Genomic DNA, 7,933 nt, shown 5'->3' with positions numbered 1-7,933 from the left:
AGGATCAGGATGTATGGCTTCCTAGTTGACTGACAGAATCCTGTTGCACTTACTGGACTGTAATGCCCCCTTGTGGCGCAGTGGAGCTATAGCTCTGCATGTCTTTGGCACACAAGGAACAGTGACTATTTTAGTAGAAAAGAAAGACATTACATGATAAAACCATATGAGAAAATGAAACACACTTATACATTAACTTTTGACTATTTGACTTATAATCCCACACTGTGCTATGAACTTGAGTAGGAATTAATAATGAAATAAACAGCAACAAAATAGGCGGTGGCTCAGGCTCCGCTTATCCATAACATGGGGCCCCGAATACCGGTTGTGAAGTTGCCCGAACGGACAAGGCTCCAAGAACAGTCAGAAATGCAGTTTAAGGGTTTTTATTTTCCCCAAACTCCTCCATCAAACTCCAGTACAGATTTGACAGTGCAAAAGGCATAGCAATAATAATACTGGGCAAAAAAAAAAGAAATTACAAAATGAAATAAACACTTGAGCAAACACACTAATGAACAAAACCCAACTGGATATGAAGTCTCTTCATAGCCTGATTGTCAGACTCTGAGAGCCTCCAGCTCTTGAGTGCGCTCAGTCGAGTGGGTGGGGTCTATGGGGCTGGAAACCAGGCTAGTCTCTTCAGGCTCACACAAGGCCCTGTACTGCCTGTCGCTCTCCCTCAGGGATGTTATCTGTGTTCTTGCTCACATCTAACTAAATAGTAGGTCCCTGCAGCCTCCCTTAAATAGGAGTGGATCCTACCACAGGACACATAATCAATTAGCAACATTTCTTCTCAATAAATACTTTCAATATAAATACTTCCATAAATAACCCCTTGCATAACATTCCTAAAGATATGTTACAATTAAAAAAATATAAATCAGCATAAAAACTCAATGACAAATAATTACTCAAAGCATAAGAAACACCCCTCTCCTGCATAGCACTTGGCCCCTTCCTAATCAAGGGAAGTGCCACCAGCAGTGCAGGATAGACAATTAACAAACAATCAGTGAACATTTAAATTCCAACACACAAGTTTAAAACAACAGTCCTTGCAGGTTATTAGAGAGCAGTTTGATGTGTATTTGTATAGGGCACGGGTTGCCCCGTGACACCGGTAATTGGCAAAACTCGTAAGATGTTAATGAGCATTAATATGTAAAGATTTGTGCAAACACAGATGTTATAGTACTTTCTCCTTAACCACTTAAAACCCCAGCATCCGCATTGTGCAGAAAGCTTTCTCAGAAAATAGCAGATCGACAACCGCAAGCTTCTCCATGAGCTACAGAAAATAGTATAGAACCCTAAGGGACTCCGGTAAACCATAGGCCTATAGGGTTTAAGTGGTTAAGATATGTTAATGATAATATGATATATTAAAAGATTTGTGTAAAGAAAATGTCACTATTTTATCTTTAAAACCTTGAAAAAAATTGTTTTTGTTGTGATACCGCCGGCGCCGGTAAATAGGGATTTAGACTTTAGAGTATAAATTACACAACTCTACGTTAGTTCCATTGATCCAAGCTGGATCACAATGGGGTTGATTGAGTGGCGTATGCAGGAATTAGTTATTACCTTGGCCTGGGAAAATCTGCCTGGGCACACATGCGCAACATTTTGGCATTAATTAATTAATACTAATTTTTAATTAATTAATACTAATTTTTACCTTCAATTTCCTAGAAATATTAAGTCAGTTGTCTTAGAGATTGACAGGTGTAATGGCTGCTACAAGACACTTCATCCCATCACATTCCCAAATGTAAACATCACACCTTCGTCTTCAATGTTTGTGTTCACACAAACATTCAAAGCTGGCCATCCATTGTCAATGGCATTCAATGTTTGTGTTAACACTGTTTGTTTACACAAACCCTCAGCTGGACATAGGAGCGCTCCTCAACAACCATAAAACAACAACATCCACACATAGGCAGGCTACTAGTGTTGAAGTATAAGTAGCAGTGAAGACTGCAGAGTGTAACAACAGCTAGTTTCTTTCAACTCACTTCCAAATTACAAATTAGCAAGCACCCCATAGCATAGCAGCAGACAACATGGGCACAATCAATGAAAATCCATTCAGCAAAACATTTCAATTCAATTATGACCTTTGATGTCTTCAATCATGTAGTAATCCATAGTCAAGGGCGGACACTGTTGTGGAGTTGCCCAGTAAAGCTGAAGTCCTCAGGATACAACTGTTGTACAGTATAGGCTAGCTCCTCCAGGGACTGCTGACTTCCTTTCTTTCCAAAAACTTTGCAATAGACGTTTGACATTGTGAGGCATAACATTTAGGATACTCTCAGAGAGGCTTCTCATTCATATTTAATCTTAAACAAAGACATGTTTCTGGTGTGAAGAAAAACAAATCTGCCGAATTCTAGAAACAAGCACATGATGACAGGCATCAGGCAGGCATGACCAATCAATCTATGCAGGTACAGATGGACAAACTAGGCAGTGCCAGTGGCTATGGAGTAGGCCTATAGGAAAAGCTGAATCATAATACACCCACTGCCATATTTTGCTAAATTGAATGCAGTGATTGCATTCACATTATGTTATGCAAAGACGCTACTGTCATCATATGATATTAAAAAAGGTGGGCCTAGGCCCAGGTAGGACCACCCGTGGATACGCCCCCTCCATCGGTGGCTGTATTACGTGGTCAGTTGGGTGGGTCGTGAATGCTTCCAAGACTTTCAAGTGGGCCCTGATACAGAAAGGTTTGGAAACCACTGTCCTGTTATAAAAGTCAAGTTCCGAACATAACTACACAGCAGATACCCATGAATGCAGTGAAAGATTGCAATGACTTATAATTATGGATGTTCATAATACTACGCAGTGAAAATTAAAAAGTCCATCCATCCATCCATCTTCAACCGCTTATCCGTAGTCGGGTCACGGGGGCAACAGCTCCACCAGAGAGCTCCAGACTTCCCTTCAGGGCAACATTAGTGACTTCCTCCTGGGGGACCCCCGAGACGTTCCAAAGCCAGTGAGTCGATGTGTTTCCTCATGCGCCTTGGTCTGCCCCGGGGTCGTGCCTCGAGGACCTCCCTAGGGAGATGCCCGAGAGGCATCCTAACCAGATGCCCGAACCACCTAAGCTGGCTCCTTTCCAGGCAAAGAAGCAGCGACTCTACTCTGAGTCTCTCTCGTGTGACTGAACTTCTCACCCTATCTCTAAGGGAGATGCCAGCCACCCATTAAAAAGTGTTAATTCAAATGGACCGTTAGGCTCTAGCCTCTCCAATGCATGCATGGCATAACTGAATTATGTCATGTGGCAGTCTAAGGACTTGTTTGTTAACTTTGTTAACTTTGTTAACTTTGTTAACTTTGTTTAGAGCCGAATTATAAATTCACCGTCGCCAGCCAAGTCTATGGACTTTAATGTTTGTTTAGGGCATGTAACGACGTAAGATGTCATCACTGATATGAATACATCTTTTATTTCATTTTTCATGGATATGAGAACACCAACCTAAACCTTCACAAAAATGTGATTTAAAAAATATATATATACAAAGAGTTAAACCAGAACTTGGGATTTTCTTCTGTGTACAGTATGAGGCATGTGTCGGAAAAGCTTTTGAACTTTCTCGTCTGTTTGTGACTTTCACAAACGTATTCCACGATGCAGATATAGGCGAGGGCCCCTGCGCTCCTCCCAAGCCATTCTCCCCTTTGAACTGCTCCAATAATGGACCTCCTCTGAGCGCTTCATTATAGCATGCTAATTTCCATTATGATTGATTAAACCTATAGCCGCTCCTCTCCTCTGTCCCCCCCCCCTCTGTGTCCTCTGGGGGGGGGTTGGTGGGGGTGTCCCTTAAGCAGATCCTGTCCTCTCAATCTGTGTGTGTGTGTGTGTGTGTGTGTGTGTGTGTGTGTGTGTGTGTGTGTGTGTGTGTGTGTGTGTGTGTGTGTGTGTGTGTGTGTGTGTGTGTGTGTGTGTGTGTCTCTCTCTCTCCTCAACCTCCATCCCTCACTCCCTCTCCTCAGGGCTGTATTCAGCCTGGCTGTCCGGGGCTTCCTTTCACAGGGCCTTCCATTGAGGCCGAGGGAAAAAGGCCCGGCAGCAGCAGCTGGCCCAGATCTTTTCTCCTGGGCAGGTATAGAGGGGCTTGGGAGCTCTCTGCATGAGCGAGCCCCCAGTCCTTCAGACCCCTATTCAGCATTCGCCACTGCCTCCCCTCCCCTATTCAACCCGGGCTTCTATACTCTGTGAGGAGAAAAGAAGAGAAAGCAGAGGGGAAAAAGGAGGGATCGCCCTTTTCTCTCTTTGTAGTCCATAGTGGCTATACAAGCGCTCCCTAAGCCTCCACTAATGAGTGAGCTTCAATAGTGTGGAAGGCAGAGAGAGAGAGAGGGAGAGAGGGAGAGAGGGAGAGACAGAAAGAAAGACAGAGAGAGGCATGGATTTGAATGAATGAAAGTTTTGATTAATTTGCGTTCGTTCTCTTCAGCAAAAGAATGTTTTTAGGCCTTCGTACAATGAGCTAGGTTGCTTCATTTTCTCGTTTTGTATATGTGGAATTGTGCGTGGGGTATAGGCTGCGGCCTGTGTTATTGAATGTTTTAGAGACGTTTTGTGCACAGTACAATCACAGTCTGCAAAATAAACCAACAAGAGGATTGCCGTGGAACACCTCTAATTTAGCTATATAATTACCAAATTGCTGTAATTTATGTGGTCGAGTTGAATAAAAAAGGCAATTTGTGCAGTAGTTTTGGAATTGCTTGGTTAAACCTGTTTCTTTTATCCTGTACCCTTGAATAAAGTGGAACGAATGCACACACGTGCGTGAGTAAGCACGAACAATCGCACGTACGAACGTGCGCACACACACACACACACACACACGTACGCACACACACACACCCACACACACACACGTATTTACGCACGAACCACAGCATCAGTTAACGTAGCATATAATTGCCGTGTCTCCACTGTAACTGTATAATGAACACTTAAGATAATGTAATGATCTCGAATGAACTGCTCGTAAACATATACAACACACACCCAGGGAGCTGGCCATATGGTTCGCTGTGCAGTAAATGGCGGATCCAGTTACTTCAAATAAATTGAATTTTCCACCTCTGGCCCGTGGAGCCACTAACTGTGTTTGAAGGCCTAATTGAATTTAGACCGAGGGGTCATTCTGATTTAGCTGGCTAATTAAACCACTGAGCGGATGCCCAAACACTGGGCCCATGTGTCTAACCAACCATGAAAGTGTAGCAGGTTGAATACAAGCCTGTTTATTTTCACTTTCCATGGGTCTATATAGGTACTAATAGTGTCACGTCAAAAACAATACACTCCACGTTTAGATGCCACCATGACAACGTCCTTTCTGATGATAATTCCTGGGATGAAGCACTGCGGCCTTGTCTGGGAAGAGGTGGAATTTGTTTGGGTAATTCTGCAGCAAACAGCAATAATTACATATACACTGTAAAAGCTGCATTTGACCCTTGCATATTAGCAGCCAGAGAGAAAGCAAGAGAGAGAGAGAGAGAGAGAGAGAGAGAAAGAGATCCCTCCTTGGCACCCAGTGCATTCACAATAAAAACACAGAAACAAAGAATGCTGGGGGACAAAAAGCTGCTTGGCTCAAAGAGCCTGAACACTGCACATTCCTCTGCTGGCACCCAACAAAAACCGTTCCAGGCCATCGCTTCTTTTATGAAATATTCTATTGACAAGGCCTATTAAAACAACCGCAGCCAAATAAACAAGAGAGAAAGAGAGAGAAGGATGCCCTTCTCTCTCTCTCCCCACACCCTGTCTGTCAAAGGGGCTGAGTCAACCAAGATATCTATGGTTCAACTTTGCCTGCCTCCGCCGAGCAAGGCGCGGACATGAGCAATGTGGACACAGGTAAACACCTGTTGAAAAGCAATGGAAACCGCCTCAGCGTCCCCCCCCCCTGTTCCAACACAATGCATGCCTTCACTGCAAGGCTGACACTGTGACTTAAGCCTGAGTTATACTCAGTTTCGCACCGGTGTCATGCGGCAAAAATAGCCGATCCACAAGCTCTGCAACGCGTCGTGCTGCAACTCGTTGTACATCTTGTAGATCGGCTATTTTCACATATAAATATAAATCAGGCTTAATGGATGCCGGCATACCAGAGGGGGGAGGGTGGGGGTCAACTGCACACCGAGCCACGCCCACCTAGCTAGCTGTGACTGAGCAGGTCGGGGTGGCAGGAATCTCTCATCGCCCTTCCGTTAACGTGCGCTGAAGACCTATATACCTACCTGACAAGAACTTGGCACGGCTCGCCTAGATTCACTCTCTTCATTAAACAAACCGGGGTGAGAAATGTAAATGTTAGTGCACACTTGTTCGGTATTGTGTGTGTGTGTGTGTGTGTGTGTGTGTGTGTGTGTGTGTGTGTGTGTGTGTGTGTGTGTGTGTGTGTGTGTGTGTGTGTGTGTGTGTGGGGAGGGCGGGAGGAAGGCAAGGCCTCAGTGTTTGGACACCTGTGGAGTATACGCGGCTGTGTTGTACGCCAACGACAACACCACACACACAAAGACAAAAAAAACACCCTCTTGTCCTCATTCAGACTCTTCTTTTAGCCCGCCCTTCCTCCTTTTAACAGGTGTTTAAGCTTGTGACCCGGGTGACATGCCTGTCTGTCCCTCCCTCCCTCCCTTCCTCCCTCCCTTCCCTGAACAGGTTTTTGGTGGACTGGGTCGTTCCTGCATGGACATGGTGAAAAAACGCGTGATGATAAACTGTGCCAAGGAGGCTGCTTATTCGAGCCCACTTGAAAACGCTTTACGTCGTCGATTCTCTTTAAGTACGGGAGGTGTAATTCAGAGTTTTTATTAGCAGTGTGTGTTGGCCAGAAGCCTGTGTGTACATGTGGAGGTTGGCCCGTTGCCCGCCAGGACATTACTCCCTCAGCGGAGGTGCGTGTGTGTGTCGTCCTCTTAATATTTCACCTTTTCTCCATATCGGCCTATATATCGCCGCTGTCGGGTGGAAACCTTGCATCATGTCCCAAAAACAATTACTTTTCAGGAAACGGAGAAAAAAATAACTGGTTTTCCAATGGATACAAAGTAGTTATTATTTCTAGTCACAAGCTCTTGTGACCTTTTTCATTAAATCAATATGTATGTTTTCTCCTGTACGCACGTTTGTCCAGCACCACCTGGGCTAGAGTGGATGTGCATGCCCTATATGTACTGTCCAGTACACACACACTATATGTACTGTACAGTACACAGCACGCACGCACGCACGCACGCACGCACGCACGCACGCACGCACACACGCACGCACACACGCACGCACACATGGTGTTGTGAGCTTGTGGATCTGCTATTCTTGCTGCTTTTCATGACACTTTTGTTTGACGAAGTAGGGTATTCATTCACGAAAAAGTGCGTGCGTGCGTGCGTGCGTGCGTGCGTGCGTGCGTGCGTGCGTGCGTGCGTGCGTGCGTGCGTGCGTGCGTGCGCCCCTGGAATTCAAACTCACCCCACCCCACATAGCATAGAAAGTCAACATCTTGTCAACCACTAGCCTGGTAAAGGGGATTTCCCCTTTAGCCGGGGGAGATAGTATAGGCTTTTGGTCATCAGGCAGAGACTACACGTGCATGTGTGTGCGCGTGTTTGTCCACTTAGCAAGCGTCGGGTCTGTTATTGACAGTCAGAGATGCCCCAAAAAAGTGTCTCTGCTTCCCATTAGCAAGGCATCTTCTCCACGGCTGGCCCAACACCCGTTAACCATCCGGGCCCTGCAGTGTGAGGAGTTGGCCTGCATGCGTTTCACGCCTCCCCTCTTTATTGTTGATGAATGGCTGCAACAGATGGCTTGTTATCTTTGAAGATTCCAGTAAGACGAGCGTGATGAATCGCTCCGAGC

Source organism: Electrona antarctica (genome assembly GCF_951216825.1).
Source record: "Electrona antarctica genome assembly, chromosome: 9".
NCBI classification, from domain to species: Eukaryota; Metazoa; Chordata; class Actinopteri; order Myctophiformes; family Myctophidae; genus Electrona; species Electrona antarctica.
Note: the sequence above shows the minus strand (reverse complement) of the source record.